Genomic DNA, 6,404 nt, shown 5'->3' on the forward strand with positions numbered 1-6,404 from the left:
TTTTTAACTTCACTGTGACTTTTTAACCCATCTTCCCAGAAAAATTATACTGCATAACCTAATAGTGCATTTAGGGGCTTGGCCACCACAAGGTAAAATGACGACAACACTCACCAAAGTAGCGGCAAAGACATTCAGGAGACTAACCCAGGACCCATGCAGCTGAGCTGTTGGACTCAACAAACCACTTAGCAAAGTGGCAAGCACGGAGTGTTTCTGGTGAGTCACTGCAGTTTTCATATTGGTACCTGTTACTTTCATCTATTCTCTGGGCAGATCCCTGCAAACCCAAAGAACCATCAGGTTCCTGATTCGCGTGCTGGACCTTGGGCTTACCGCTGAGCCACTATGGAGAGGATCGAGAAATGAAACTCCAGGAAGGAGAGAAGCTGCGGGCAGGCAGTCACCTCAGAGGTCCAAGAGGCCTCAGCGGCCCAAAGAAAGGTGTGTGGGGAGCAGCAGAGACTGGTCCTTGCATAGAGGTAGCCAGTGGACCCTCGGGGCTGTACCCCAGACACCGTGAACTGAATTTGCTAACATCGTCAGCCACCTTGGCCTCCACGTGTTTTGTGGGCCCATTGATGTTCTGCGAGGGATTCCATGTGTCTGGCAATGTGTGTCAACAGGTGTTGGCCTGAAATTTGGCTGGGCACAGTGGCTCACGCCTCTAATCCCAGCAGTTTGTAAGGCCTAGGCGGAAGGATCACTTGAGTTCAAGAGTTCAAGACCAGCCTGGCTAATATGGTGAAATCCCGTCTCTACAAAAAATACAAAAATTAGCTGCATGTGTTGGCATGCACCTGCTATTCCAGCTACTTGGAAGGCTGAGGCAGGAGAATCGCTTGAACCGGGGAGGCAGAGGTTGCAGTGAGCCAAGATCGCGCTACTGCACTCCAGCCTGAGCGACAGAGCGAGACTCCGTCAAAACAAACAAACAAACAAACCAAAAAAACACGGAGCGGAAGAAGGCAGAGGTATTGATGGGACAACCAGAGCTCCCAGGAGGCTTGCTGTAGAGGCAGTGGCCAGATCCTGAGAAATTAGATTTTTTAAAATTATGTAGCAGAATGGGGAGAGAGAAACGGAGAAGCACATGAAAGAGAAAAAAAGCACGATAATTTGCAGACATCAAAGAATAAAGCATAGGAAATAGTATGAGTGTTTTTACATTTAAAAAATATAATAAGTACAATGGTTGTCAGCAGGCCTTGTGGTCGTGTAGTGGTTAATACTTGTAGTTGTGGTTCCCACAACCTGGGTTCTAATCTGAGTCACAGCAGTGTTTTCTATCCTGTGATTGTGGCTAATAGACCTGTCCTTTCCTTCGCCTTTAATCCTAGCAGCCTCCAGAGAGCAGAGTAAACCGCTGGCCTGGAAGGGCGCCAGCTTCTGAAGTTTAGCCCACAGTGCATAAACTAGGGGGTGGCCTGGCCAAAAGGAAAGCTTGGATATGCCGTTTGTCTCACAATTGAGCAGAAAAAATTCTCATAGGTGAAGATGCCGCCTCTTAAGGGTCTTTTGTCTGTAGCTTTCACTGATGAAATAATGCGATTATAGTCTTTTCTGGTAGAGAAAACGGCTGTATCAGTGGAATTTTTTTAAAACACAAAATGAGAATGGGCATTTAATGAGTTTACAATAAAATCTAAACTATTTGTCATGGTCTACACCAGCTTGCCTCCATTCCCCATCAGCTGATTTTTATGAGAACAGTAAATTATTTCTATTATTATGATTTTTGAGATGTAGTCTTGTTCTATCACCCAGGTTTGAGTGCCATGGCTCAATCTCGGCTCTCTGCAACCTCCGTCTCCCAGGTTCAAGCAATGAGAACAGTAAATAAACTACAGTTCACATAAAGTGGACAAATCTTTAGTGCAATTCGTTTAATTTTGATAAATGTAATCACCACCCAGCTCAAGTTATAGAAAATTGCTATCATTTGATAAAGGCCTGTTAGAGCCCCTTTTCAGGCAATTCCCACCCTGCGTCCTCTTAATCACTATTCTGATGTCTATTCCCATAGGTTACAATTGCCTGTTCTTAAAGTTCACATGAGTGAATGTACATACCTTTTGTAGAAAGGTCTTGTGAGATGACTCCAGGAGCAAAGAGCGACCCTCACAAGGCCCAAGTCCTTCCAGAGCACAGAGAAATTCTATCCTCAGACCGAAGAAGGGAGAGAAAGCACGTTTTCATGTCTCCCTGGTGGTCTAGTGGCTAGGATTCGGCGCTTTCACCGCCGCGGCCCGGGTTCGATTCCCGGTCAGGGAACTGTTTTGCACTGGCCGCCCTCCCGCAGGAATCTCTTTACTACGCTGTCAGCCGGCCTGCTCCAAGGGCCAGATGCAGAATAGTCTCCGCAGCGAGGGGCAATCCCGGGCGAAGGAGGGCAGGTCCTGGTGTACCACTTCTCACGTTTATCTCCTTGTCTGTCATCCGCAGAAGCGGCTTTAGGAGAGCGACTGAGCGTCTCGCTCGGGTGTACACAGCCGTGCAGAGGTGCCAGCCCCGTGGAGCTGCACCCAATAAGCCCATCCTCTTTGCCGTCGCCGTCCCGGAGGCGCCTATCGGGCTGAGCTGCAAATAACTAAGAGAGAGGCCAAACCAAGTCATGGCGTTTGTGCGTGCCCTGGACATGGGCACCGGCCAGTCAGCGCAGCCTCCTCACCTCCCTTCGCAGCTAAAGTGCTCGTTAGGCCGTCGGAAGAGGTGACTGGAGGCGATGCCCGCGAAGTTGGGAGTTGGGTGAGCGGTAGGTGAGGTCCTCGAGGGCGGTCCCGTTTGCTGTTTGAGCGGCAGAGGGAGGCCGCGTTCGCTGAGCCAACGAAGACAGCAGGTGGAGTAGGCACAAATGGAAAACTGTTGCCGGTGCCCTAAGCAGAATGCAGGTGTAAAAATCAGCACTAGGACGTCGAAGCGATGGTACCATAGCCAAATCCCACAGTGTCTACACTCTACCAAGCACTTAACGCACACTCCCGATTTTCCATTCAGTACCCTAAGAAGGGTTCAGAAGAACCCCGCGTCCACCTTAAGCTCAGGGGAGAGCGGGAGCCAGGGAGGTGAAGTGCACAGACTGGGGCAGAGGCGGCGGGCAGAACCGCGGGGGTGGGAGTGCGCGGTGGTTGCAGGGCGGGAGCCGCTGCTGAAAGGCGGCCTGGGTTGTGGTGTGGGGTGACTGTCGGTGGAATCTTTGGCAGAGAGTGGTTTGGAAGAATGGCGAGGGGCGGCAGTGGGGAGGGTGACCCTGAGCATTCGGCCAGGGCGAGGAGGCTGTGCTGTCCCTGCAGGGCATGCCCTCAATCCCACTTACCTGGCAGGGTAGAGACCGCGGTCACGAAGGGGGTTCTCCCAGAATGAAGGTTCTTCATGGCACTCTGGAGTTGTTGATCCCTGTGATTTCCTCAATGTGGGAAACTGTTTGTACTAGAAGAGGGCTGCGCTCTTTACTTAGCATAATGGAGTTCAAGACTGACATCGCCTCACGCCCACCCGAAAACATTTACGTGGCTTCCTTGTCACTTTTTTTCTGTCCTAAAGTCGCCTTATCCTCACACCCCCTCATTTTTTTCTTCCGCACTCAAGAGTGTCTCTCTCTCTCATTAAAAGCTCCACCAAATATTTGAAGTATCTCAACCAGAAAGACTCCAATAAATACATTATTTCATTCGTGGAAGCTACAGACCAGCTAGGTTGAGAGTTGCTTGATATTTTCTGCTAAACGGTGAGACATAGAGAACTTGGAAGATTTCTCTTTGGGCCGTTGTTTGTGTACTATTATTGGGTTTCCTTCTTTTCCCCAGACAGTATGGCGCTGTGGGGCCAGCGGTAAACCCTGCTTTCTGGCTTTCTGGCTGCAGATAAAGGCCACACCTGGTGCAGGAATTAAAGCAAACCAAAAGACACACGGGTTCGCCCCAGTGGGTCCAAGATAGAGTCTGACTGTACCAGGATTCAGATTAGAACAGAGGTTGCTGCAGGCACAAGGCAGGGTACTAACCACTATAGAATCCCAATGCGCCCCACACCTACTGCCCGTCGTTTTCCTTCCCCACCCCTCTTTTATTTATTTGTGTATTTTTTTGAGAGACAGAATTTTGCTTTGTCGCCCAGGCTGGAGGGCACTGGCGCGATCTCGGCTCACTGCTACCTCCGCCTCTCAGGTTCAAGCGATTCTCCTGCCTCAGCCTCCCGAGTAGCTGGGACTACAAGCGTGCGCACCACTCCCAGCTAACTTTTGTATTTTTAGTAGAGACGGACTTTCACCATGTTGGCCCGGCTGGTCTCAAACTCCTGACTTCAAGTGAGTGATCCGCCCACCTCGGCCTCCCAAAGTGTTGGGATTACAGGCTTGAGCCACCGCGCCCTGTCCCCCGATTTTTTTTTTTTAATGTAAAAACATTTATGCGATTTTTACTTCTTTATTCCTGGGCAGCTACAGGTTCTTGTGATTTTCTCTCACGTCTTCTCCTCTCCATTCTGATACATGTGCCATCTTCTCTGCATCCAGCCGGCGCCCTCTGCACGGGCAGTCTGGGCTGTCCCATTGTCTCGTCCTGGTCTCCCCTGCTTCTCCCTCCTCCTTTTCACGTTTTCCTTTTTGACTCGCCTGCCTCTTTCCAGCTTCCGCCCCACCCACTCCGTCTACTGAAGCCGAGTTGAGTGAGGGGAGAAGCGGAGCAGAGGATTGCCTGAAGGCGGCGCAAAAAACCAGAAAGAGCTACCAGGAGAGCCGTCGGGTCGGTCAGCTTTCCTTGGGCCTTACTAGGCTCAGGTTGGGGTCGCAGATCCAGGCATTTCCAGAGGCACTGGCTTCTGAAGCAGGAGAGGGTCAACGCAGGGTGAAGGCCATTCGACCGCCCTCTGGTTTCGGAGTCACGCAATGCACACGTTTCCAACGTGCAGCAACACGATTAGTCGACTCGGCCTCAGCCTCTCCGGTTTTCCGAAGCTTTGTAGTCTGCACACTTTTCCTGCAGACAGCGAATGGCCACCCCTAGAGTTTAGTGATTGCTTAATTTATGTTGAGACGAAGACGACCAAGCGAGATTGTCTCTGTGGTGCAATCGGTTAGCGCGTTCGGCCGTTAACCGGGAAGTTGGTGGTTCGAGCTCACCCAGGGATGTGCTTTTAAACGTTGGTAGTTGTGGTCAGGCGCGGTGGCTTCCGTAGATTAATCCCAACACTTTCAGAGGCCTACGTAGGGGGAAGCCTCACCTGAGGTCAGAAGTTCAAGACCAGTGAGAATCCCCTCTCATTTAAAAGATGAAAAAAGTTGCAGGCCTATGACCCTATTTGAAAGTGAGAGACTGTTCCCTTGTGTCTTGTGCATCCCATGAGGACACAAAGCAGAAGGTCCCCCTCCAAGCCTCCTGGAAAAAAAGATCCCTCCAGAACAAACTAGGTTGTATGTATGGGAACCTGAAAGTATATGAAGAAAGAAACTTCAAAAATTCTGCCTTGCTTTCCACAAAAATTAACCCATCATAGTCTGCCTTCAAGTGGTGTCGTACCTCTTCACATTACTCCTCTCTGCCTTTATGCTATTGTCATGCATTTTACTTTACACGTGTTATAAACCTTACAATCCATCTTTATTACTTTTGTTTAAAGAGTCTGATGTGTTTTCATTTGTTTGTTTTTGTTGTTTTTAAGACTAGTCTCGCTCTATCGGACAGGCTGGAGTGCAGTGGCACAATCTTGGCACACTGCAACCTCTGCTTCCTGGGTTCAAGCAATTCTTCCGACTCAGTCTCCTAATTAGCAGAGATTACAGGCGTGAGCCACCACACCCGACTAATTTTTGCATTTTTAGTAGAGAGGGGGGTTCACCATATTGGCCAAGCTGGTCTCAAACTCCTGACCTCAAGTGATCCGCCTGCCTCGACCTCCCGAAGTGCTGGGATTACAGGCATGAGCCGCCATGCCTGGCTAAAAGTCAGATGTTAAAATTATGTATTTGCCTATGTAGATGTCATTTCTAGTGGTGTTTCTTTTTTTTCTTTTCCATCCTGATTTTCATCCGATGTCAGTTTCATTCTGCCTGGAGGACTCATTTAACTTTTTGTTTTCTTTTATTTCTTTTTGTAGTGTAGGCTCACGGTAGTGAATTTTCAGCTTTTGTAGAATTTCACATTGACTTTTTCCCCTCAGTGCTTTTAAGATGTTGTTCCACTGCTTTCTCACTTGAATCCTAGCCACTAGATCACCAGGGAAGTGCCAGCAAGCGTTTTTCATTCCTGTTGCCTTCCGAAGGTTTCTCCAAAAGGTGAACCTGCCCGCAGTGCTCACGAAGGCTGCCAGATGCACAAGTCAAAACTGATCTAGACGCTCTGAAGTCCGCAGTACTCCCTGAGGAGTGCGGAGCCACTGGAATCGCAAGCAGCTTCAGACAGGAGCCA

At 49.5% G+C, this 6,404-nt stretch overlaps 1 long non-coding RNA gene and 1 other non-coding gene across 3 annotated transcripts; one reads left to right on the forward strand and one right to left on the reverse strand.

Moving 5' to 3' along the window:
* Positions 1 to 2,111: 2,111 nt before the first annotated feature.
* Positions 2,112 to 4,986, reverse strand: LOC105549780. Of its 2 annotated transcripts, none has more exons than XR_001007611.1 (2): positions 4,728 to 4,986; positions 2,112 to 2,876 (listed from the first exon to the last, which is right to left on the reverse strand). It is a non-coding gene; the product is annotated as an uncharacterized LOC105549780 (long non-coding RNA). The 2 variants fall into 2 exon arrangements; XR_001007610.1 differs by lacking the exon at positions 4,728 to 4,986 and adding an exon at positions 3,317 to 3,405.
* Positions 2,203 to 2,274, forward strand: TRNAE-UUC. Its single transcript has one exon. It is a non-coding gene; the product is annotated as a tRNA-Glu (tRNA).
* Positions 4,987 to 6,404: the final 1,418 nt, after the last annotated feature.

This window comes from Mandrillus leucophaeus, unplaced genomic scaffold (assembly GCF_000951045.1).
Source record: "Mandrillus leucophaeus isolate KB7577 unplaced genomic scaffold, Mleu.le_1.0 Scaffold457, whole genome shotgun sequence".
NCBI lineage: Eukaryota > Metazoa > Chordata > Mammalia > Primates > Cercopithecidae > Mandrillus > Mandrillus leucophaeus.